Below are 27,718 nucleotides of genomic sequence, written 5' to 3'. Positions count from 1 at the left end.
TGGGGTGATGACAGCATGGAGGTGGGGCTGGGTCAGAGCCATAATCTGCTGCCCACATACCCCAGCAATGGGTATGGGTTCCATGGGCTGAAGCATGCAGGGAGTGGATCACACCTCTGCCCCGCTCCAGCCCTGCCCTGTCACCACCCTGCAAATCTGGCCCTGGCGCCCGATGCAGCTCTCTGCCAACCTGCATATTCTGCCTGTATGGCTCCCTGGAGCTGCGTCTGAGTACAGGGCCAGGATCTTGGGATGGTGACAACCTAGGGCCAGGGCAGAGGTGGAAGCTACCACCAGGCCTCACTGGAGTGGGAGGGGGCTGCAGCACCCATAATGGGGAGAGGTGGGCTATGAACCCCATGGAGGAGGCTTGAGAGGAACTTAGCTTCCCTTTCCCTTCCCCTTGGCTGTCCCTCCCCCCAGTCCAGGGGGCACAGCCTGCAGCTTTGGGAGGGAGGATGGTGTAGTGACTCCATGCCTTGCCGTGTACCAGTACTGGTAGTTGCCAGGACCAGGCTGGGGAGAGGGGAGGCAGGCAGTGCTGGGGCAACCCCATCCCATGCCAGCCTACAACTCACCCTGGGATGCTCATGCAGTGGTGGCAGACCCCAGACCCACTGGCTCAGTGTGGGGCAAAGTAACACAGAGAAGAGCGGTACAGGGGCAGTGGCATGGCAGGAGCCCCAGTGAGGGCACTGCATCCTGGAAGACCAGCCCCTGGCCCTGGCTCTGGATGCAGTACCCTAACTGGGGCTCCCACCACTCCTGCTGCCTCTGCATCACTCTGCTTTGTGACACTCTACCCTATGCTGCTCCAACCCACACCAAGATGGTGGGGCTGGGGGCTGCTGTCACCATGCAGACATCCTGGGTGAGCTGTGGGCTGGCTAGTGCCACCTGGCAGGGCTGAGGGACCCACTGTGGGCTGGGTCCAGCCCATGGACCGTACTTTGCCCACCCCTGCTCTACACAGTGCTTTTGTGCCAGAGATACTAGTAGCTCCAATGGGACTATTTGGAGGAGTTATTGCTCAGCGTAAGGGTAGTCCAGCCCAGTATAATTTCTTTTCCTCCTCTATGTTGATGCTTGTCTAGCATGAAACTAACCATGTAGCCAAACTACATATTTAGTGATTAGACTCCAATATTTTAGTTCTTGTCAGCTCCTCCATACTTTTATCATTCTTCTCTAATCCCCCTAAATGTGTGAAGACCTAGAAGCTATACCAGTGGTGAATTGAGTGGTACCCTGTTTCAAAAGCTCATTTATTACAGTGCTTACCTCTTTGCAGAGGGGCAGCGGGGACAGAGGAGCAGCTACAAAAGGACAATCCTGATCCTGAGTTTATCTACTCACACCTCCCAGCACCTTTCAAAGGACCTCACTGCACCCCATGGTGTCCCAGCACCCACCCTAGTTGAGAATTACTTGCCCATACAGACAGTTCCTGACCTCTTATATGGAAATAAAATCAAAAGGGAAAGCAACATGGAGATGTTTAAGTAGCGTGTGTTCATACTGAAGAACTAGAAGCTGAGCTGTAAAAACTGATTCAAATAAAACTGGAAATCTAAGGACAGGGATACAAATACTTTTAGAATGAGAGGCAAATAACAGGTATAGGTCATTATGGACATTTTATTTCTTTGAAATCTTTTAAAATTAAAAGAAAAAAAATCATACACCACACAGATGCCCAGAGATGTCTGAAAGTTGTTATAGCTGTTCTACACCATTATGAAAAGATTTACATATGGAAGTTTGCAAGAGGTGCTTTGCTTTATAAAAGAGTGAAATGAACAGTAAGCCTACAACAGAAGTGCTTTAAAACTTCTAAGTCACCAAAAAAGTGTTGAAAAATCTTGACTTCTTTGCATCATGCTATTTCTACAAAGGTTGGCAATGAGCTTCAAGATGCAATTTGCTAACATGTATTATCAGGTGATTCAGTGTCTTGAAGTTTAGCTTAAGCATTGTCAATGAACAATGTGCTATTCAAAGAGACAATCACATTAAACGAGCTTCTCCTTGCCATTTTCACATAGATGGAAATACCCAACATCTTATTAACTTAAAAAAGAGTTACATGATATTTTTAGAAAAGATACTTTTTTGCCTAAAGGGTCTACTGTGCTACTGTAGAAACGATATTGTTCGCGAAATGCTATTGACTACTCTGTCACACAAAGGGGATTTTACATATGGCACAAATAAAGCAGTAATATACTTACTGCAGCAAACTACCATTAATTGCACCTCATGCTGCCTAAGGCTGCCTGTCTTAAACATAGGTTTTTTGAAGACTCATTTATTTTTCTCTTATTTTATTCTCCTTGCGAGGAGAACTATCACCATTGTTCATAATATATTTTCATTATACTTGGCCTGAACATCTCATCAAGAGTTGAAATGTGTTCTTTCTCTACATATCTTCTGGCACCTCTGAGACTAGATTCAGTGACCCAGACTGTTTTTTCCAGGCTGATGTTAACACTTCTCAGGGAACTTTCACTGTATTCTAAGGTATAAGTTCCCCATACTGAAGTGGGATTAACACAGGATACGTGACTGAGGGATGGAACAAGTTTTTATACTACGGAGACCAATAATTTTGATATCCTCATCTTAGTGAGGGGAACAAGGACTGTGATGGGACAAGAGGCTGTTGACATGTTGGACTATACAGGGTGGAACAGCACTGTCCAAAGTGTCTCAACCACTTCTATGTGTATTATAAATGTGTGAAACAACGATATTCCTATCTGTATCAAAGCTTTCTGAACTGGAGCCACACCTCATTTTTCTACCACAATTTGTCTATGCTATCTATCATCGGCTTACTTAGACATTTCTTATGACAATGTTACTATGAAAGATGTAGAAAAGATAGATTAATCTTTTGCAAGAAAACTATAACGAAAACAGAACTCTAGAATTTTAATCATGTATCCAATAAACATGATAAAATTATTTATATGCACATATGCCACATCCCATATTCTATTTGTCACTGCTGCAATTAGAAGTCACACCAAACTGTTCATTGTGCATTTCATTTCAACGAAAGGGATGCAGCATTCCACTAATGCTGCATTCTCACCTCCCCCTTCAGTTTTGTATAGTTGGAAGATCCCTTCTTGGTTTTTTATCTCTAAGGGGGATTTATAGATTTTCATACACAACCAGTGTATTACTAGACAACTGTGATCTCTCAGCTTTTCTGACCAGCCAGTACAGTAAAATCTCTGTAATCCAACATGAGTGGAGAGTGGGGGGGTGCCAGTAAGCTAAAAGTGCCTGTTACCTGAGGCACAGGGTTTCTGGCTGGACTTGGGTGGGGTGGCAGTGGCTGCGGGGAGGGGCAAGGGGGTATCTGGAGCTGCTGCCCATGGATGTGGGGCTCCTGCTCTGACTCTGGGTGGGGTGGGAGGGGCTGCAGGAATCTCTCCCAGGGTGGGCGGGTCCCAGCTGCACCCTGGTGGCTCCGGCTGTGGTCCTGCCCTTGGCACTGGGAGCTGCAAGCCCAACCCCACTCCCTGAGGTGGGCGCTGCACCCAGCCACTCTGCATGGGCCTGTGGGGCTGGAGCCACTACCTGGGTGTGTGGGGGTCCCAGCTCTGACCCCGGGTGGGTTGGGAGGTGCCAGTACTGGCGTCGGGCCCCCCCCCCCCGCATCCAGCTGCATGCCAATCCCCTCCTTCCTCCAAATGCCAGAGCAGCCCGGCCGCAAGCTGCTGCAGCAGGTGGAGGGGTGTGCACGCAGCCAGGAAAGAAAGTGGAGCAGAAGGCAGGAAAGCAGTGGGGCGCAGAGCCATGTGCATCCCGCTGCTGAAATTCTGGTTAATGGAGTATTCTGGTTAGTAAAATCTTGGATAATAGGGATTTTACTGTAATAAGAAACCCCCTCAGAGGCAGAGGGGAGAACTGTTCCTACAAGCACTAATCAAGGAACAAGACTTTGAGGTGCTATATACTGTAGAAACATGCAGTAAAAAAAACCAAAAAACAACTGTCTCTGTCTGTGAGAGCTCAGAATTAGTTTTGTAAGATACAACAGGTGGATACAGGGGAAAAGGTAACATTAAACAAGCAGGATTAATCCCATTTTGCAACCAGCCTGCCAATGTCAAAATGACAATGTTGCAATAATTCTGTTATGTCTAGGTTTATAATATTTAGCAGTTCTGCATCATTGTATTAAGGGTAAGTATGCAAGCAAGCATTTGCAGAATCAGGCTCCTGTATTCTGTTCACAAGGGCTAGGGACAGATATTACACGTAAACCAGTTTAAGTGATCAGAAACAGGCTTAAACCTGTAACAGAACAGATGTTCATTGCACATAAACCAGTTTGAAAATGGCTGAAACTGGTTTGAGATAAACCTGGTTGAATGTAGTATCAGACTTAACTGATTTGGCTCAAACTGGTTTATGCAATGTCTGTCCCAGACTCCTTGCTGGTTTAAGAGAAACCAGACACCCCCAGCATCCCTGCATGCTCTCTTGGCTGGGCAGGGCTCTCTGCTTCACAGGAGGGTTGACCCCTCCCCTTGCTCCCTGGGCACAGCTCCTCCGGCACAGACTTACAGACACAGCAGGGTCTGCTGGCTTACCTGTACCCATCTCCTCCACCCCTCCCACCACTTGCTGCTTAAGCAGGGATCCCTTCCTCTCCTCTCTCACAGCAAAAACCATAGCCAGCATGTGGTATGCTAGCTAGTGCTGTATAAGGCTCTGGCAGAGACTGCAGACACAGCAGGGTGTGCTGGCTTCCCTCTGCCCTACCCCCCTTGTTGCTCAAGCAGGAAATCCCCGCCCTCTCTCCCTCCCATCTCCCACAGCGTGGACCCCAGCCCCATGGACACCAGGCATGCAGTGCACTAGCTAATGCCGAGAGAGGTGTGTGTGTCTCCAATTTCATTGGGACAGGCAGGCAAACAAAACAGGGTATTTGGACCTAGTAAACAGGTCACCCCAGTAAGCTGTTTAAGAAGAGTTTGAAGTAATGGGAGAGAGGCTATTGTTCTGCTAACTAGGTGATAAAGACTCTTATCAGCTCTGGGCTACCTTGCTCACCTGTCAGTTTGCTGTAGATAGTTTGACAAGCATGGAGGGAGATTAAAAAACTCCATATCATCAACAGATGCATGCATTGCATACCTCATCCTCCACCCCGCTTTGCCTCAGAGTGCTAGCAAGGGTCTGGTGGCTGACAATTCTCCCACCCCTTGAGCAGCCAGCAGGGAAAAGCCTGGGATTGGTGCAGGCACACCTCCCTAATGAGAGAGTCCTGCCAGGGCCTGGCCTCAACCCCTTCAACTCAACTCTGTGCAAGGGGTGGGAGGGCTGTTCTAGCGCACTCTGGCTTCTAGCCTGAGCCACTGCAGGCATGTGCCTGAATTTCCTCAGTCCAAAGAGAATGTCTGTCCAGTTTCCAACCAGTTCAGCGTAGCCAGGTTAGACTAACCTGCAAAAGTTGAATCAATTCAGGCTCAGGCTTTTTGAATGTCTGTCCCTAGCCAAGAGAGATAATAGACCCTCACTTTCAGAAAGCACAAGCACAGCCACTAGTGTAACAAAGATACATAACAAGGGGTACATTGTGCAGTGCAGCTAAGGTAACTTAAGTGGTCATGGCTCATTTTTGCAAATTACTCTGGCACTTCTCAAAAATTTACCTTAGGGCAAAATTTCAGATGGAGTGGAGGTTCAAATTGTACATACTAATGTGAGAAAATGTTTCGCAGGAACATGTATGAAAACAAAAAATATTTCTGAGAAATACACTGTTATGCTCCCTAAGCTTCTACCTAAGGGTTTTATTTCTAAAGAGCCTGCAAGCAGAAAGACATAAACTAAGTGCACACACATTTACTTAATTCCATTCAAGAAAAGTATTCCTCTCACATCTCCCATGTGCAACAATAGCATTTTCTCTTTGTGTTGCTTGACATGGAAGAACTACCAGACATTCAATCATGCCAGGGATGAATTAGGCAAGGAGAAAAAAATCATGGAGTGATCAGGGTATTACAGAAGGCTAAACTAGGGTGTTTTTAATCTGCTTTACAATGATATGTTAGGAAGCAGCTTGATTTTTTTTTTTGCATTTTATATAAAGCCTCCTGTAATCAAGATCAAGTTACAACAAACCCCAGAAAATATTTGGTGGATGAAGGCTGATGCAAATGTTGAATAGGAAGAAGAAAAAAGGAAAGTGATTATATTTATTAGCAGCCAAAGATACATATTGTTAGATAATGCACTGAAGGAATAATGCAGGCGGGGGGTAAATGTTATCAAAGTTAAAAGCAAGTCCTAAAGAAATGATTATACAAAAAATACCAGACAACTCTGTCATTCAACTGACAACACAAATACATTATGGATTAACAATTACATAAGTTTTCTTTCTGCGGGTTAAATTGAAATGAGCTTTACATAAATGTAATGCATCATTAGACCAGAGTTCCCCATTATTCCATTTTATTTCATTAGATTGATGCACATTTTTCATGTAATGACTGGCTTTCTTCCCTTGAGAAAGAAGCCCCTGGAAAAAAACTTTGCAATAATGCATTAATTATAAGATATTTTTTCCCCAAGGCCAACAAGGTTTTCCTGCCTGACACAGAATTTTCCTTTAGACTGAGCAATGCAGTGGCATATTCAGACAATGTGATCTTGCAAAGGGCTAGAAATGCATTATTAGGGCTTGCTTCAAAACAGATGTGCTCTCAGCAGATGCTGACACACAGGTCATAAAAACAGGGATGAACATCAAGCAGCTTTTATTAGTTTGAAAACAATAAGGCTGGGGGCTCAATTTAGCTAAGGGCTATCCAACTGGTGGCTTGTGGGCCATGTGCAAGCCCCAAAGGGTTAACACGTGGCCTCTAGGATCCCAGTCCACTGCTGCCTGCCGCCCTCCCCAGAAGAAGGCTGACACTCCCCCCCAGAAAGAAGGCTGACACTCAGCAAAGGAAGAATTCAACCTGACCTCCAGTATGATTTGCTTGCTGACATACACAGCAGCAAACTTTTCTTTGCTTTATATTTAATAGGTAATCTTTAAAGCAACTTGCACTGTGACTAATGACTAGCCCTTTGCCCTGCCTAGATGCAGCATCAAAGTAAACATATCAACACAGGCATAGCAGAGACACAAAAGAATCCTAAGGAGACATTTTTGAAGGTAGACTCTGTGTTATTTAAACATAAAATAGCTTCCAAAATGAGCTGTCAACATGCTCATTCAGGAAAGTGATCCAGTCCCATTACAGCTGAGCATAAAGCTTGTGATAATTTGTTCCAAAGAGTAGAGGGTGTTAATATGGGCATCCTAGCCAAATTGCAACTCTTTAACTACAGCTGTAATGACAGTTTCCCTGTAATTTCTGTGGTGTAGAAAATAGGAAGAGAGAAAAAGAGAGGCTACACAATGCCATTAGCAACAAATGGCTGCTTGGTAATACTTTTACCATGAGGCAGACTAAGCTGCAGCTTTCAGGATTGAGGACAAGTGACTCTAGTAGGTCACTGATGCATGACATCCAGATCCCACAGCTATAGAAGAATTTGCTCTAGATTCAAGAGGGTTGTGATGTTCTTTGTATGAACCAACACAGTGTGACTTGCAAGTCATTGAGGTTCCTGGGCTCAGCCTACTGCAGACCTTGAACTAAAACACTATGGAAAATGCTTAAGATTGTGCTCAGGTACATCCCAAAGCAGGAAGCTTAAACCTGTGTGATTTCAAGCACATACCTAATGTTAAGTACAGCCACAACAATTCTGTTTTAAATATACATATACACATATACATTCACATATATGAATAAGGTATTTTCTGGTATGAGGGAATATTTTGCAAAAAGAATATGAGGGCAAGAGCTTTAAACCATTTCTTACACAAGTAATCAAAGCAAAACTATACAAATATGTTCAAAGGTGCCATTACCTGAACATAGCCTGCACCAAACTGAAGCTCTAAATTCCATGATTTGCTTGCATACTGAGAATATTTTCACACAGAAAGAAAGGAGAGGGGTTAAAATAGCCCCTTTTTCATAAAAGGTAACAGAGGGTATTTACGTTTTCTTCTCCATGAGGCCTCTAAGCCTTAACTCCATTGCCCCATGACTAAGTACCAAGTTAAAAATACATGTAAAATCAATAATATGCATATTTTACAGCTACTGAGCCATTCATTTTTTGCATTTTTGAGCCTGATCTAGTGTATACTCCTTATCAGTTACTTAAGGCCATGTCACATATTACACTTAGCATATGTTAAATGCACTTAAAACATGAGCAACCTCACAATGAAGCAGCAAAATGTGTGCTAAGTGTGCTCATATTATAGCAAAGTTAGGACTTTTTGTGTGAGAGTATCCCCAGATCATAATAAGTAATGTGTTTTGTTATCATCAGCCTGCTCCATGGAGATAATGAGCAATTTAAGGTCTTCATCCTGCCACAATATCAGCCAGGGATGCCTTAGTTGTACCAAGCCTCTAGCTGGGATTAGGAAAGTCACAGGTCAGGAAGAAGGATCCTGAATCTTTCACTTGTCAGATTCCTCCAAGATCAAGTTACAAGCTGGGTGCCTGCAGCCCCAGGGGGTCCTAGCTCTGGCACCCCCTGGAGCCAGCTCAAGACTCCAGTGAAGTGCCAGGGCTGAGACTGACAATCAGTGAGCTGTGCATGTTAGAGATTATAGCAAACATTACTGTGTGAGTGCTCAGAACACCACACAGATTTAACATATGCTAAATGTGCTGTGTGACAAGGCCTTTAGACAGAATGCCCCATATGGTGGGAAGAACCTTGTCTTGTTCATCTCTAAAAGTACTGAGCACAATTTGAGCACTTCGTACATTAGTCATCTGACTACTGATTACCCAACAAGCATAATTTTTTTCATATCTCTCCACAGGAAAAAAAATCCATCTTAAAGAACCTCAAAATAATTGACAAACTTTGGGACTGATCTTTCATTTTCTTGAAGGGCACAGATTAGCCAACAACTTTAATAAATATGTTAAGCCAAGGATATCTAAGGACATGTCTACTCTGGTACTCAAATAAATTAATCTAATTTTTAAAGTGAATTAATCTGCCTTAAACCCCTGGGTGGACAGTCTCCTCCAGAATGAAATAGCTTCAAATCAATTTAGCTTAATTTATTTTCAAATTAGCACAAACATTCACCTTTGGGTAATTCAGATCAACTTTCCTGAGATTCCATGTACATAAACCCATTGTCTTCAGCCAAGTGTTAATCATGAGCTAGGAGATGTACAATGCAAGGCAGCAAAACTAGGGAGTAAAAGGAAGGCCCAGGGAGGAATAGGACCCCTGCTAAATGGGCAGAAGCAATTGTTGACGGACAGGGGGGACAAGGCTGAACTCAATGAGTTCTTTGCCTCAGTGTTCCTAAGCGAGGGGCACAACAAGTCTCTCACTGGGATTGTAGAGAGGCAGCAGCAAGGCGCCAGACTTCCAAGCGTAGACCCTGAGATGGTGCAGAGTCACTTGGAAGAACTGGATGCCTTTAAGTCGGCAGGCCTGGATGAGCTCCATCCTAGAGTACTGAAGGCACTGGCCGACATCATTGCATAGCCAGTGTCGGGAATATTTGAACGCTCGTGGCGCACAGGCCAAGTCCTGGAGGACTGGAAAAGGGCCAATGTGGTCCCCATTTTCAAGAAGGGGAGGAAGGAGGACCCGGGCAACTATAGGCCAGTCAGTCTCACCTCCATCCTTGGCAAAGTCTTTGAAAAAATTATCAAGGATCACATTTGTGAGAGCCCGGCAGGACAAATTATGCTGAGGGGAAACCAGCATGGGTTCGTAGCAGGCAGATCGTGCCTGACTAATCTAGTCTCTTTTTATGACCAGGTTACGAAACGCCTGGACACAGGAGGAGGGGTGGATGTCGTATACTTAGACTTCAGGAAGGCCTTCGATACGGTATCCCACCCCATACTGGTGAACAAGTTAAGAGGCTGTGACTTGGATGACTACACAGTCCAGTGGGTGGCAAATTGGCTAGAGGGTCGCACCCAGAGAGTCGTGGTGGATGGGTCGGTTTCGACCTGGAAGGGTGTGGGCAGTGGGGTCCCGCAGGGCTTGGTCCTTGGACTGATACTCTTCAATGTCTTCATCAGTGACTTGGATGAGGGAGTGAAGTGTACTCTGTCCAAGTTTGCGGATGACACAAAGCTATGGGGAGAAGTGGACACGCCGGAGGGCAGGAAACAGCTGCAAGCAGACCTGGACAGGTTGGACAAGTGGGCAGAAAACAACAGAATGCAGTTCAACAAGGAGAAATGCAAAGTGCTGCACCTAGGGAGGAAAAATGTCCAGCACACCTACTGCCTAGGAAATGACCTGCTGGGTGGCACGGAAGTGGAAAGCGATCTTGGAGTCCTATTGGACTCCAAGATGAACATGAGTCGGCAGTGTGACGAAGCCATCAGAAAAGCCAATGGCACTTTACCATGCATCAGCAGATGCATGATGAATAGATCTAAAGAAGTGATACTTCCTCTCTATCGGGCACTGGTCAGACCACAGTTGGAGTACTGTGTGCAATTCTGGGCGCCGCACTTCAAGAGGGATGTGGATAACCTGGAGAGGGTTCAGAGAAGGGCCACTCATATGGTTAAGGGCTTGCAGACCAAGCCCTACGAGGAGAGACTAGAGAACCTGGACCTTTTCAGCCTCTGCAAGAGAAGGTTGAGAGGCGACCTTATGGCTGCCTATAAGTTCATCACGGGGGCACAGAAGGGAAATGGTGAGGTTTTATTCACCAAGGCATCCCCAGGGGTTACAAGAAATAATGGCCACAAGCTAGCAGACAGCAAATTTAGATTGGACATTAGGAAGAACTTCTTCACAGTTCGAGTGGCCAAGGTCTGGAACGGGCTCCCAAGGGAGGTGGTGCTCTCCCCTACCCTGGGGGTCTTCAAGAGGAGGTTAGATATGCATCTAGCTGGGGTCATCTAGACCCAGCACTCTTTCCTGCCTATGCAGGGGGTCGGACTCGATGATCTATTGAGGTCCCTTCCGACCCTAACATCTATGAATCTATGAATCTATGAAAAAACCTAGTAGGGAAGGATAAAACCCCATGAGAAACATGAAAGGGCTAGGAACATGTTTTGCTTAAACATGGTATAGCTTGTTGGAAAGAAATTTCTCTAGGATTTCATTTTTTCCTCCAAAAATCTTAGGATTCCAAAAATTTAATCTAAAGCTGGCTACAGCACCAATAGTTTGCTTGCGGCTCACTGAATAGACTTGTACTACAGTTAGCCAGCCATTAACCATCCTCACCGATATACCAGAAACAAAGGGAGGCAAGAGATGAGGACCCAAAGGCTAGGGACATTAATTACACATAAACTGGTATAAGTGTTCGGAAACCAGTTCAAATTTGTAACACAACAGAAGTTCAGTGCACGTAAACTATTTTCAAAATGGCTGAAACTGGTTTAAGATAAACCTGGATGGATGGAGCACAAGACATAACTGATTTAGGTAAAATCAGTTTATTGAACTCCTGTCCCAGATCCTCTCCAGATTCAAGTTAACTCAGAGTCCCCCAGCATCCCAGGATGCTTTGCATCTCCTTCACGCCCCTCCCCCCCCCTCCTCAGAGTGGGCAGGCTAGCCTCCAGGCTGTCTGCTCCAGCTTAGTAAGGACATGTGCTCTAGCACCCCCCAGCTTTTGGCCTGGGCCACTGCATTTTGGCTTGTGGTTGCATTTCCAGAATGAAAAGTGATTATCTGTACACTTGCTTATTGGTTCTATCTATGTGAAGACTGAATCAATTCAGCCTTGGGCTTTTTGATTGTCTGTACCTAGCTACAGAGGTAGAGTGGCTGTGAATACATAACCAAAGAAATGTAAATCCCAGCTCAAAACACAGGTCAAGATAAGATTAAAGTTATCAATTAGATGTACACTGGTCATACTGACTGTCCATATTACTGGAAATAGCTTAGTGGTGTGCAAACGTCTCAGACTTGTTACACTAGTATCTATTTCTAAGAATGCACATTGGATTACCTTCTGAATATATGGCAAGAAGAGCATGTACAGTGGCCTAGGGTGGTGCATTCTCTTTTATTTCCATACCTGGATGTTCCTTTTATATACCTACAAAATGGGTTACATTATTGCATTCCCATGTATCTATCATAGGGTACTTGCCGAATGAGACTTGCAACGTGATATGGAATTCTGCTGTGTTGCCCGTGTTCTTGTATCTTTATTGGATTGTAGAGTCTCTGAATCTGGATGGTTCCTAAGTAGTACTTAATTAAAAGGCTATATATTTCATCATGGCTGCTGTAGAATATATTTACATATTAACTCAGAAAAGAAAACACTGAAATCAGACCAATCATCTGAATAATAAATTCCTTTGTTGGTTCTACTTAATATTCAAAATCAAAGTAGAGTGGCCTTTAAAAGACAATCTAATATTTATAGCATGTATGATTACAAAGCACTTGTGATCAAAATTATGTTGCAGATGTTCATGAGGGAACTCAGCAGTATTGTGCAAGTCCAAAAGGAAGCAGCAAAATTGAAAGTAAATTGGGAACTGACCAGAAGACTTTTGTATGTAAAAATCTTTTTATGTGAGTATTTTTGTAAGAATGCAATGGTTCATTTTGATTCCAGTTCCCCAGATCTGAATATTATTCCCCCACAGAGAATATTTATTTCTTAATATTAAATCAGGAGACAACAAATTGGCTAAAACACTGCCAATATATGAGGGTACAACTCCACGTCAGTTGTGAAAGCTCAACAGAATTCAGTCACAGAGGACTGTGAAAATAATGTCCGTGAGACAGCCAGGACAGAGAATCAACTCTTGCTCTTCTGAGACATACAAAAATGCTGGAATCCAGTCGCTAGACCTGTCTGAAATCGAATTACTTAAAAAACCCATGTGATCTAAAAATTCTAAGACTGGTGGATCCAGGAAGTTCTTGGGGCAGTGGGAGGACCTAAACTTTAATTATGGCAACTAGACAGGAAAGACACGGAGAACAGTTCTTAAATCTGCAGTTTCAGCACCTTACTCAGGGCTGTAACAAGGTGCTTTCATCCACTTGCGCTTCACGACCTGGAGTTCTCTTCTGAGACACATTTAAAAAAAATGAAGCAGGGATCACCCTTTCCTTTTAAAGCATGGCTGCTGCTGGTAGGGTATGGGTGCCCATCTTCAAGAACACTCACCCAAGATATGGGCAACTCCTCTCCCAGGAGTTGGCCTTTCCCACTGGGTTGCAGCTTATTCTGGGTTTGGGGCACTCATGAGACCTCCCATTGAAATTATGCAACCAGGCAGTAAAGAAGATTCATTAGGTTTGGGAGAGCATGAACCTAAAACCCAGCAGCTAAAGGATTTATCTGAGGAGGGGAAGAGAGACTATCACTGGATAAAATATCTAATCAATCTTTGGTGGGGGAGATTAACCTCATAACTCCTCCTTTCAGGTGAGGACTGTGCCCAATACACATAGCTTCTCAAGCAGCTCAAAGGCCCATTCAAATTTAGTGGTTTCTAGTAATAGGAACCACTATTAAAAAAAATAGGGCCTTGTTGATAGGAAGGAAAAATCACCAGGGATTGTTGTGACATGTCAAAACTGCTTTATAAGTTCTAGTATCAGTTTTCTGAAGAAACAGAAAATATGCTGAAAATAATCCAAAATTTTGGATTTTTTACATGCAACTAATAATGTGTCTATGTAGATACACCACTTCATTTCCCTCCAGACTGCAATAATAATTGAAAAAGAGAAAGACAAGACTGGGATTTTTCTTTCTTTGGACCACTCCAGTATGGCAGTCTATAGTGATGGCTTGTTCACCAGATGGAATATAATTAAATTCTCTGCTTCAATATCTTGGGGCATTGGTATTTTTAAAGGGTTATTACAAATCCAGTGAAAAAAGTATAAGCCCAATAAATGTATAACATTATAGTTTTTGCCCTTCAATTTTATTAACCACCACCTGGTCTTGTATTATGAGAAAAGTTTTGTCAGATGCATTGGCTCTATCCCGTTTGTTAATTTGATCCCATGATGGTGCACAAACTGGCAACTCAATACCCTAGTCCTGTGAAAGTTTCAGAAACCCTTCCAGTAACCAGAATCTCTTATCTTATTTCTAAGTTTCATTCTGGCTAGCTCCGAGTGCTTTATCTTTCACGTGTGCAAAGAGCACAGCATGCGAGGTTCTATCTGGTAAGGATTTGCTCCCTGCAACGAGTGTAAAAAGACTTCAAAACAGAAGAAGAAATTAAGCAGTCTGATGTTCCAGGTCCAGAACTGAAGGGCTTTGATCAGAAACTGATTGAGGGCTGAGAACCTGAGTCAGTCAGGAAAGAAGGCTGTCAAACTATACATTCAGAATGCTTTGCCCACTCTTTCTATAGTCCAATTTATGATTTCTATTTCTTTTCTACTGAAGTATGTATTTCACTGCATGTGATTTAATACACTTATTTAACAACCATTTGTCAAGTTTCTAGCAAGCAGAGACCAGGGATAACAACCTGATTGCAAAATACTTAGTGATCTAAATACTACTGAAAATTCCCTTGGTTTACTTTTAATGGATCATTATGAATTGCTAAAGGCCTTAATTCTGCAATCCGGCCTAGATAAGATCCTTTTCAGGATATTTTAATGCATAGTTTTATATTAAATTCATTCTGGAATAGGAAGAATCAGAATCATGCAATACCAAGGAACTCATTTTAAAAGGATCACAAGAAAAATATTGCAAATAAGTTCATTCATTGCAAAATATTGATTTTTGGATAATACTTTTCAATATCCCTGGACAAATTTAAGTTATCTGTTGGACCCAAATGTACTATACATCAAGTCAAGGTCAACTATGATAAAATTCTCTAATCACCATATTCCATCTAAATCTATTTTCCCCACAGAAGCAAGGATTTTGGGGGGTGATAGCTGGGATAGATGTCATCTACATGGTTTGGGATAGACTTAAGCAAGCTTTCAAACGCAGATATCCGTTCTCTCAATCTTTGACTACCTCATTAATTGAAATTCCTAAACTTGGATTTCCAAAGCTTTTGAACTATTGGGACTTGAAATCAACATTTCCTTACAAATTTTTTTTTTCCTTTGGTATGTGAAATGTGCTTTTCAATCATTGAGTCATGGTTCCATCAAAGAAGTTGTGTTTTGCTGTGAAGATTTCATTGCAACTTGTACACTTTTAAGAGCACCTGCCTGAAATTCACATCTGCCTGCAGCAGCTGATTACAGCCTACTCATATACACTGTCTCACTTTGTTTTCTTACCCAATTATTAAATGAGCTACTTGTATCTATGAGCCTTAAGTGGATCAGAGAAATTATGGTTGTTTAATAGCTTTGTTTTGAACAAGGGAGCACTGCTTGCCAAAAGTAAGTACAGAACTTTAACTTGCCTGTATTCTGCTAATTTATTGATTACATTTTGGTTTTCTACTGAATGTGATTTTTTTCTTCTTGTTTAAAGGGACAGGATCCCCTTAAACTAAGTCTCCTCCTCCCTTCTAGTTTCTAAATATCCTTTTTTACCCTTAGATCCAAGGTTTTTTGATCCCATCACACCTTATCATTATATCAAGTAATAGTGTCGAGTGCTGCACATCATACCTCCTGTAATAAAGAGGAGGTGCATACGGGTGTGTTTGCAATGGTTTTCATTTTATATTCTGGCTTCAGTCACTTTACTGGGTCAAGGTTATAATGAAACCACTACAGTCAGTAGACAGTCTTGCATTATCTCATCTTTAATAGAGATGAAAGCTTTTTCCATATGAACTTTATTGTTTTCACTGAGGGTTTTATTTTGGCAGATTTTATCTTTCTGAAATTACTGTGCCTATTACCACAAAGCATGTTATCCTGTTTCTGTCCCTCCTAAGCTTGATGTTATGTGATCATATTAAAGACCCAGAATGTGTATATATATAGAAGGAAACACACTGCTCCCAGATAGGAGGAAGATGTAGTTCATCAGCCAATCTCTTTACCCTACTGGAGAAAATCCCTACTGTTGATGAGTTCAGGGTATTATGGTTCTTGCGCAGTTCATCATGACTCTTTCAAAAGTGTGATTTCTCTCTCTGGAGGAGTGTCCTTGCTGAGTGAAAGCCCTTTTTAGATTTGTGAGATGACTATTGCAGGTGTTCTCAGTGCAAATTCGGTGGTATCGGAGGGCTTGGCCGTATATTACAGCTTTCTTACTGTGTTTAGGGTGATTGCCGGTTGTGTGCTGATACGTATTTTGGTCTGTGGGTTTCTTGTATACGGTGGTTTGTATTTTATCATTCTGGATATTGATCATAGCATCTAAAAAAAGAGATGATGGTGCTGGAGTATTCAAGAGATAATCTGGTGGAGGGGTGATGATTATTGAATTTATGATGGAAATCAATCAGTGATTGCATTTTTTCTCCCTCTGGAGGGAGCTTATTCTACAGTCTGGACACCCTAACTGTGAAGAAGTTTTTCCTACAGTTGAGCCTGAAATGGTCTTCCAGGAGTTTGTGGCCATTACTTCTGGTTTTCCCCAAGGGCACCCTGATAAACAGTTGTTCACCAAGCCCCTGATGTACTCCCCTGATATAGTGGTAAGCTGCTACCAAGTCCCTTCTCAGCCTTCTCTTTTTCAGGCTGAAGAGTCCCAGGTCCCTCAGCCTTTCCTCGCATGGCTTACCATGCAAGGCTCTAATCATATTTCCCTTCTCTGGACTCCCTCAAGTTTTACCATGTCGTTGCTAAAGCACTGAACTGGACGCAGTACTCCAGTTGGGGTCTCACTAGTGCCAAGTAGAGCAAAAGAATCACCTCCTTGGTCTTGTTGGAGATGCATTGATCGATGCATGCCAGAGTATTATTTGCCTTGCTGGCAACAGTCACACTGCCAGCTCATATCCAAGTTGTGATCTATTATTACCCCCAGGTCTTTTTCATTCATGGTGCTGGTAAGGTTGGCATTGCCAAGCCTGTAGTTGTGCAGGGAATTGTTCATCCCCAGGTGGAGCACTTTACATTTCTCAATGTTGAACTTCACCTGGTTCTGACTCACCCAACTTGCCAGCCTATGTAGATTCACCTGTATCTGTAGCCTATCTTCAAGCGTGACCACGCTTCCCAATAACTTGGTGTCATCTGCGAACTTGGTCAGTGAGATCTTCACCCTCTCATCCAAATCATTGATAAAGATGTTGAAAAGTACAGGACCAAGCACTCGCCCCTGCAGGACACCGCTATCCACTTCTCACCAGGATGACACAGATCCATTCATTAGGACTTTTTGGCTCCTACTCTGCAGCCAGATTCGTACCCACCTAACCATTTCACAGTTAAGCCCACAATCTTCCAATTTTCTTGTGAGAACATCATGGGATACCAGATCAAAGGCTTTTCAGAAGTCAAAGTGTACAGTATCCACCACTTCTCTCTTATCCAGGTTTAAAGATGTAGTGAGAAAGGGTGCAGACAGAAGTGAAGCTCCCTGCTGTAACTGAGAATGCTTCCTGCAAAGCATTCTCAGTTACAACAATCCCCTGGAAGAAACAGAGGCTCACTGTTGGTTCCAGTGGGGAGGGGATTCTAGCTGCTAGCTTGAGCCTGCAGCCGGTTATCCTGAGCCATGGCCCTTCCTCCCTGTGAGGCTGTAACATTTTCAGGAGAGGGGAAAGGGAGCAGAGGGAGCTCATTCTAGGGGTTCCTCAGCCAGTGCTGGAGGATGAGGTGGGTGAATTGGAGCCCCGCTTACCTTGGAGCCACCCTATACCTCCAATATACCTGCCCCACCCTCCAAGGGGGGCTGAAAAACTCCCAGGCAGAACTCATTCCACTCCCTTTCCCCCCTCCCATTCTGAAAACAGGTTGAGGCTGGCAGGCTGCGCAGACACAAGTTACATAAGATGCTCTGTTTTGAAACATCATCATCTCATGCAATGAGGGGTCAGAGTTTCACCCAACCAGCCATTTTTGAAGCTGTCTGCAGGTAAGCACTTGTGTTTGGTCATGGCTATAAACTGCTTTCTGTAACCAGATCAGGTGAAAATTGTTAGTTCTGTCTGAGCCCAAAGTGAAAAAAAAAATGTCCAAAATGGCTTTCTTAGTATAATTTGCAGAGAACTAAACTACTTTGAAGATAGTTATACATGAGAGCTGCTTTTTCTGCTGGCAGTGATTGGACAGCATTGTAAACTGGTGGTGGTGCTTGAAATTAGCAATACAGAATTAAATGATTCTCTTCAATGGGCCAGCAGCATCCTAATCTAAATGCTGGTAATTACACTAAGAATTGCTGCATGGTTGCTGAGATTAAAAAAGAAAGTGTGATTTAATGATTTTGCAATGGAGAAACTTCATGAGGTTACTAGGCAACCAGTTAATCTTCCAGGAACATTGTGACCCTGTTACTAGATTTGAACTAAGAGTCTACAGTCTGTACAGTTATGGAAACTCTAGCCAAGAGGCAAAGTGTTTAAAAACTAAATCACGCCATCCATAATGGATTACAGCTCAGTTCACATTGTGGCTCAGAAATCCTCCACCACAATATCATTTTAACGTCTTCATTGCATTTTACAGCTAGTTAGTAGTCAGTCAGCATTACATTCTAGTGAGGTTGGTAAGTTAGCTACCTATTTTTCAAGAGGGAAATAGATGATAAAAGATTTACCTTAATTTCCATAGTGAGGCAGTATCATAGCAGAGATGAGAATTCAGGAATATCTGACTTACTTTCATACTCAGTCCACGTTAAAATGTACCATGCAGTTATATAACAGAAAGGTATGCATATAATTTTCTTTTATTTTATCCAGTGGTGTATATTATAACAATTATTACAAATACCATCTGCTTACTGTATCATATATCACAGTGCTGTGCAAGTCCAGGTCTACAGCTATTAAAGACATGAACAGTATTGTAAATGGATCATAAAAATACAAAGCCAGAACCATAACTGAGGGAATGTGGATTAAACACAAATTTTCCCTTGAGTTTTTTGGTTCTAAATTTTATAAGCCACTCCCATATTATAGAACTATTAATACATTTTTACTTCAATACAGAAGGGGGCAAAATTGCTGTCTGTGGCAAACTGAGCTAGTGTATTTTAATATACAGATTTTTTAGTTTGTTTTACCATCCTTACAAAAAAGTCCTGGGCATCAAAGGCAACTTCTGACATAATGCTACACATCACTCCCTTACGGGCTACTGGCTATAGGAATGGTGTTGCCCTACCCATGCTAACTAGCTGGGTCACTCAGGCTCAGGACGGATCATTACCATTGACCTACAACTTATATTGTAAAAATAAACTCTTTCAGTTTTGTTCTGACCTGAAGTCCATTGAAGTCATTATGATTATTCCCATTTACTTTAACTAGATTAGAGTGGGTGCTAACTGAACTGTAGCACTTAATAGAGAATTAACAGAGAATTAAAGAATCCCATGTCAAGGAGAAAAGATGTTTAAAGAAAAAAAGGAAAAAAAAGCTTTAACAAGAAATTTATTTTCTTTTAAACTGTGGCATCAATAGGATTACACTGAATTCCAACAGGACTTTTTCTTTACTAGTCCATCAGCTGATCACAATTTAGATCTACAAGTTGTACAATGTAGAACACTATAAGGTTTAACAGAATAGCATCCTGGGCATAAAATGAGCAGCTATAATGTCTATGTTCTATAATATATATAACATACAACATGAGATGAACCCAAAAGAAAGCTCAAAAATGATTTCTCCTAAGGTTTCAACCTCTGTCAGGCAGTGAGTAAAAATGTGTAAACAGCACCAAGATAACTCTTTAAGGAGCTTTGTATTTATTTTACAGCCTAACTGCCTTGTTTGCCAGTTCCTACTATTAGACAGAGCGCTTTTCTGAACATACAAACAGCTCTCTTGAAAGCAGTTACATTTATGAACTGTTTGTGCTCTGATCGCATTGCCAGCCATCAGCAGCAGAACAATCATTCATTCTGTGGAAAAAGAAACCAGGTGAAGACAAATGGTTCTTATGGAATGTCCTCATAAATTCAGATAGAGAAATAACTGCAGAGCAGCACCCAAAACCTCTCTCTTTATTAATGACAATAAAGCTTTGTTTCCATCCAATAAATCTCCTTAGCTTCACCTAGTGGTCAAAATAGAAAATACACTGTTTCATCCCATTTTGCTATCTGATTTCTTATAGTGCCTTCAAAATATTAATTTCTTGGATTGATTCATGGATTTGAACCATATTGTTACAGAACAAATACTTATAGTGGGAAGCTGAGTGTAGCACAGTCAAGAGTCAGACTATAAATCAAATGGTTTTTCAGTACAGCTCAAGCAATTAAAAGGGAAACCCCAAGCACACAACTTGAAACCTCTATGAAGCATAAACTACTATAAGATAGATTGAGAGGAAATGGTGAGGATGAAGCACAGATTACGACTCAAGATGCCTGGGTTTTTTTTCTGGCTTTGTGACTGGCCTGTTGAATAACCTCAAACAAGTCACATTAGATCAGCTTCCCCATCAGTAAAACAGGGTGATACCACTTTTGTAAAGTGTATTGAAACCTACTGATGGAAAAATTCTAGATATTATTATTGAATTAACAAAGCCAAGTTTTGCTGGTCATTTATATCAATAGACCATCAGTGGAATTATTTACACATTAAGATATAAGAGTTACTGGATAAATTGCTACTCCAGATCAATTCTTTGTAGTGGATAGGTCTGAAGAGTTGGACCAAACCGAAGTTACAACAGAGGAAGTTGTAGAACAAATCGATAAATTAAATACTAATAAGTCACCAGGACCAGATGGCATTCATCCGAGAGATCTGAAGGAACTCAAGAGTGAAATTGCAGAACTGCTGGCAATATTATGTAACCTATTGTTACAAATGGCCTCTGTGCCAGAGGACAGGCAAGTTGCCAAACATAATCCCCATCTTGAAAAAATGTCTCCAGAGGTGATCTTGGAAACTACAGATCAGCGAATCTCACTTCCATCCCTGGCATGTTAATAGAATCTATAATAAAAAAATAAAATCAGCAGTCACATAGAATATAATGGTCTGCTGGGGAAGAGTCAACATGGTTTTGTAGCGAGAAATCCTAGTTTGCAAATCTGCTTTAGTTCTTTGAGTGTGTTAACAAGCATGTGGACAAGGGGGATCCTGTTAACATAATACATTCAGACTTTCAAAAAGCATTCAACAAGGTCCCTCACAAAAAGCTTTTAAAAAAAATGTGTAGTCATGGGATTGGAGGGAAGGTTATTTTATAGACTGAGAGCTGGTTAAAAGATAGGAAGCAAAGCGTAGTAGGGCTAAATGGTCATTCTTCAAGATTAAGGGAGGTCAAAAGTGGGGTCCCACAGGGATCTGTGCTGGGCCCAGTTTTATTCAACATGTTCATTAATGTTCTGGAAATGGGGGTTCACAGTGAAATCACCAAGGTTGCAAATGATACCAAATTATTCTTGGTATTCAAATCCCAAGTTGAAGCAGAGGAGCTGCAGAAAGATCTTAGCAAGCTAATTGTGTGGGCAAAAAAATTTAGATAAACTTCAAATGTCTACAAGTGCAAGGTAATGCACCAAAGTAAAAAACAACCTCAACTATATGTACACAATGGTGGGTTTTGAACTAGCTGTTACAACTCAGGAAAAAGCACTTTGAATCACTGTAGTTCTCTAAAAATGTCAGCTCAACACACTGTGGTGACCAAAATAGCCAATAAAATTTTGCACATCATCAAGAATAGAACTGAAAACAAAATGGAGAACATCGTCATGCCATTATATAAATCCATGGTGCACCCACATCTTGAATACAGTTGCAGTTTTGGTCCTCAAAGCTCAAAATGGTTGTAATAGAATTAGAAAAGGTACAGAGAAGGGCAACCAAAATGATCAGGAATATGGAGCATTTGCCATATTAAGAGACTGAAAAGGTTTTCAAAACGTTATAGTTTGAAAAGGAGACAGCTGGGGGGAGGGGGCTGCCCACGACCCCACTGCCTGCCCGCCATGCTCACCCCACCAGCCAAGTGGCCAAACCCCGCTGCATGCTCCTTTCCTCACCCTCTATAAAAAGTCATGAAGGGTGTAGATCAAGTGAACCTTTCAGACTGGATTTCATCTACTCCAGCAGCAGCAGCATAGAGTAGAGCTGTTCCTCTTGCATCACTTGCTGGCACTTCTGCTGTTGTTGTAAAGCTTTTTGCTGCTGCTGCTGCAGCCCCTCCACCTATTTTAACACTGCCTCAGGGATCATTCTGCTGGCTGACAGCTGAGCCTGCCTGCAGTGTCCACCGTGGGTAGTGGGTTGTCACCTCAGGGCCTCTTCAACCAGGGTTTTGCTCCCTGAGTCTCTCAAGAAGCCCAAGTAATAAGCAGAGTCTTTTAAATTGGCTGGCCTTTGCTCCCTGGGGCATCTCTCAACATGTCTCTGTAATATACAGGCTTTTAACAAATAAAGGAAGGACACAAAAACACCGTTGTTATCCTAGACAATTAGGACATATCCCCTGTGGCTCAAGCCTTTGAACGGTAGGCTTGGCCTCCTCCTAGCCCAACAGTCCCATTCTGGTGCTTCTCCTCTGCACCTCTCTCTGGTTCTGTCTGCCCAGGTTTTTGACTCACCTTCACACAGCTGCAGCCCCTCAACTAGGCTGGCTGCCTCCTCTTAAGAGGACAGGCCACCATGTTACAGGTACCTAGTAAAAAGGATACAAGCTCTGCCTTTTGAGCCTCTCAACCTAACACGTAATGCTGAATTCTATACTTCATTGCAAATTGATCCCCATGCAGACCACACAAGGGTGCTATCAAGTTGCCTGAATGTTGAATTTTTAACAGGAACGCTAAAGATTCGACTCGTACTGCAGTTGGATGCTCATTAGAGTGTTGTTTTCAAAAGTTGAATACAAAGTTTGAAACTCCCCAATGTACTCGGCAGCCTTTCTTCCTCCTTTTTCCTTGCCACTTTGATCAGAACAGGAGGAGGTCTCCTGAGTTAGGAGTCACCTTTTTTTTTGGGTCTCTAAATAATTCATGAAGTTTACAGTTTTCTGGAAAACAAGTACTTAGTTCACATTGTTTAGCTTAAAGTTTTTAATGGCTTCATGCATATGTATAGTGTGCAGACGAGAGGAGTAAATTTGGAACATTTTGTTTACCGGAACCTAGCCGGCCTAAAAGGCACTAAATAGATGAACAGGCACACCAGTGCCAGCTCAGTTTCTTCTTTCTGTCTATGCACTCTAGTATTCTCTGCAGAAAGCCGTGTAAGTTCTAAAGCAGCATTTTAAACCTCCATGTAAATAGGAGAGATGCACAATGTATATCATATATGTACCCACTGAGTGGACAAAATCCATCTTTGCAATGGAAAGTACTTATATTGATCTATCAGGTCCTATGGCAGATGGAGTTTCCTCCTAGCTACCTTTACAGATAGCATCTTCTCCTTTGCCCTGCTCTGCCAAATGAGATTAGATAATGTCCTTTCACTGTTCCTAGATGTCAAATTCTGATGGCAGGGTATTTTCAGGCAGTGCCTTCTGCACTGGAATAACCCTATTTCTCTACGGGTTGCACAAGGCTTGAGTTTCTTAAACTTCAGGGCCCATTACTCTCACTGGACATCACAAGTAACACATTCAATAAAGTGAAAGACCCAATTAAAAAAGAAGAAGAAAACAAGAAAACAGACTAAAACTACTATTAGAATATCCAGAAATAATCAAATAGCAAGTGAAGTCTAAATCAATACATTTAAAAAGTTTTATATATACAGAAAAACAAACTATTGGCAGTTGGAACTTCAGAAGTACTCTAAGCAGAAATACATTATTGGTCAGAGGGCAGGGGAGGTGAGAGATATATGATAAATACAATTTATCATCTGAATTTGCAATTCCTTATGCCCCTCCCCTCACCACACACATCACTGAAATGCAGTTGTCTGTAGAGTGGAAGACAGCAGCCAATTAACAGCAGATAGCAACATTATAACAACAGCCTTTAGCAAGGGATTTCAAGAAGCCATAAGGGGAATTGTAGGTAGGAAGAATGCAATTACCCACTTGGAATTTAGCCAGGATACACACAACTCACTAAACCCTGCAGATGCTGCCAATCTATGTTAACTCTGCATTCCTTAACTTTTCAATGGCATTATAGCTAGGTGTCTCACATCCTGGGGATCTGATTAGTTTTTAAGACTTTTATTACAGCAACCCCTGTTGCCTGGAGCCTGCTCCCCTCCCCCCACACACATGTGTACTCAAAACTCAGGCAGCATGACAATCCTCTCCTTATTTTAAAGTGAAGGGCAAAACCTTTCACACATTAGAGATGTAAAACATTATTTGGAATATCAACCTCCACACAAGCAACTACATCCATCTGGCTTCCTTTCAAAGCTTCCCCCTCACAGCTCCTTTATTTATAAGGCCCCTGGGGAATCTCACACATTTCTGACAACTCCAGCAGATTGACAGGGTACTTTCCCCTCTCAGTTCTTATCAGGCTATATATCAGTGCTTTGGCTAACAGTAGGATTTCTGCTTCCAAATGCACTGCTGAAGCTGGAAACAAGTGCCAGCTGAATCAGATCTTTTCAACTAGACACACTTGAAGCTATGTTCTACACATTTAACAGGCCATCTAAAATCCTCTGGGTACATGTTCATGTTCTGTTTCCCTGAAGTTACCAAATTTTCTGCATCTTGCTATTCATTTCAGGAGGTAAATGTATTTCTGATGCTAATGACAGCAACACCAGTGTGGAAGGACCCAATCCAGATCAGTCCACCTAGTTAGCATGGTATTTTATGCTATTTTTTTCATGCTCCAACTCATTTTTTAATGAGTATGACATAGGAGAGAAACTGGAGACATGCTAGCATCTTAAGGTTCTTGAATTCCCTGTTTTCCCACTATAATGACCTTGATTAACTCTGTTGGACTTGGTGGTGGTAAGAGCTTGAGAAAAGACTAACAAACACTTAGGTTCTTAGACACTGTACATATGCCAGTTACAAATACCAAATACAGATACTACAGTAGAGCCCAAAAATCCAGCCAGGATTAGAATTCTAATACTATAGCATTTATATTGTACATTATTTTGGATACAAATAAAAGATTAGATTGACAGATTCAGATCCTAATCCAGTCCCTAAACTGATTAAGAGAAAATGTTTTCATTGGTCAAGTTACTTCATAATTGCCTGATTACAAGGCCTCTTGCAACTTTCCTCAAAGCCATTCAGAGAAAGGTGACCAGTTGGTGTGACATAAGGTGGCAATTCCTGTGTCTAATAGCAATAATTGTAGTCCCAACAGCAGAAAAGCCTAGGGAAATAGCACTGCACTTCTGCATCCTCAGATGAACCAAATGTGACTGATGCTAGCCTTGTCACTTAATTCATTACAGGTTTTTACTCCGGTACTTTATGGATAAGGGTAATACAAAGACCCCTTTTGGACAGTGTGAATGAGGAGTCTTTTCACTTTCACCCTGTTACACATCACTTCATAATGCTTGAGCCAGAAGACTGAGTGGTGGGATAGTGCAGCATAAAACTTAAACATATTTTTTGATGTTTTTGCAAAATCTAAGGAACCGGTTGGAAGCTCCATCACTTAACACTGGACAAGGCATTTGAAAATAAATGGAAAGGAAAAAGATTCTGTCCTGACAGAAGACAGAACATACCCATTCCATCTCTAAGTTGTAGGATTTTAAGGTTAATGATCCTAGGCACAGTTTTCAGAACAAACAGTTGTGTAATTGGGACTGTGATATGATGCAGCTTTCATTATGGAAGACTGACTGGTCCTTTTATCAGTGGGACACACATTTGGGGCTTGTCAACCTTGACTGCATCTCTCTAATTATCTACCATGTCAGATAAAGGACACCTACATTTCCAACTTGGAATAGTTTACAGGATAGTAAAAAAAAACAATTTGTGCAATGTCATTTGACTTCATTGGCTGCTGACACATGTTACATTTAATCTGCTAATTATACCTTAAGTAGTAACCCGGCTACATGTTAAAGTCAATTTATGGTGTGATAATATAGTAAACGAACCACAAAGTTATTCCACGTATAATGTGTAACAACATTGTGGCTCATTTGTATCATGCTGTAACTTGAATGTGTTGGGGCTGGTCTATGACAGACCTTGATGATCAGCTGAGTGTCAGGATCCAGCATAAAGCAGCACCAGGGTTTGGGACACAAAAATCCCCTCCTCAAATGGGCTGGGAACAGAACCAGTCCCTGAACACCAGACTCCACCCGGCCCTGGAGGTAGGTGGGGGTGTGTGATAAGTTCCACATCAGGGAGCTTCTCACTGATCTTCAGCTCAGTGCACCCTAGACCTTTAAAAATTGTGTGTGAAGCTGGGCTGCACACACGGTTTCTGACAACCCCCGGTGCTCAGGGACCCTGGGATCAAAGAGCCTCTCCTTGATCCTAGATGCACACATGTTTTTTAAGGGTCCCAATGGGACCCTGGGCTGCACCTGTAGCAAAACCCCCAGTTTTTATTTTAAAATGCATTCCCTCCCCTTCCCCAACCATTTCTAACTTCTTCTCTCCCTCTCTGCTCCCTATAGATAAGTGAGCTAAGACATAGGATAAGCTTCAGCATTTTATTTTGGTAGCAAGATGCATTTGTTTTGTTTTTTCTCCTTTATATTGTATAATTATTATGTTTATATTGATTTTTACTGTTCTATATTACTTTTTTACTGATACTATATGATTTAGGCCTACATATGTAAGTTAGCATAAATCAAGTTTCCATTTTGTTTCCATCTTGTCCCCATGCCCTGTTGTGTATGTTGTAACCTAAGACTCGTACCTACCCCTCCTGTGTAACTTGGTTCCTAAATGAATGGGGCTGAATGAGGTGCTTGAGAGACAATGGCAGTAGGTGTAAAAATAGCTCCCTCTCAATGACCGAACCATCAACACCAATACCTGGACCAATGACCCAGCCCTTGGAACCACCTTCAGCATTCAAGAAACAAAAGATGAGGCAACCCACCATTGTGGCAAGGCTGCACGTGCTCAGTATGAACACCTGGAACCCTCTGGAACAGGGCTGACCTTGCCTGGACAGGCCCTCCCCATAGGAGATCAGAGGCAGTCTGCTCCATAAAAAAGGAGTAGTGAAGACTGACTCCTTGGGACACCCTCTCCATCTGGACCAGCACCATGCCACACCACCTATCCACCCAGAGGCCCTGCTGGTGACCCCCTCTGGACAACACCTGCTGGACAAAGACCCCAACTGGCCATTGAGGACCCCTTTCCAGCCTGGATAGGTAACTATCACCCCCACTCTCTCTTCAAACAAGGACTTGGACTCTGTTTCTCTTCGCTTCCTGGACTCCAGCCCTTCCACTGAGTCTCTTTCTCCTGCTGCCATTGTGAGTGCTTGTGTGTTGGAACCAATAACTTCATGGGGCTGTGTCTGTTTAATAAACCTTTTATTTGAAACCCCGAGTTGGGTTTTTGTCTGTTTCCTGACTGTTTCCTCCTTGCCACCACTTATCTGCCCCATAAGCTCCCAGCTTTCAGCCTGTTTCCAGCCCCA

The 27,718-nt window shown here is 42.4% G+C and overlaps 1 protein-coding gene across 4 annotated transcripts in view; it reads right to left on the bottom strand.

Moving 5' to 3' along the window:
• The window catches only part of ATP10B (ATPase phospholipid transporting 10B (putative)), a 310,708-nt gene that overhangs the window by 105,540 nt on the left and 177,450 nt on the right, over positions 1–27,718 (bottom strand). The gene's annotated exons all lie outside the window — the stretch shown is intronic.

This window comes from Alligator mississippiensis, chromosome 9 (assembly GCF_030867095.1).
Source record: "Alligator mississippiensis isolate rAllMis1 chromosome 9, rAllMis1, whole genome shotgun sequence".
Lineage (NCBI taxonomy): Eukaryota > Metazoa > Chordata > Crocodylia > Alligatoridae > Alligator > Alligator mississippiensis.
The sequence above is the reverse complement of the archived record's forward strand: the minus strand, read 5'-3'. Positions and strand labels throughout refer to the sequence as shown.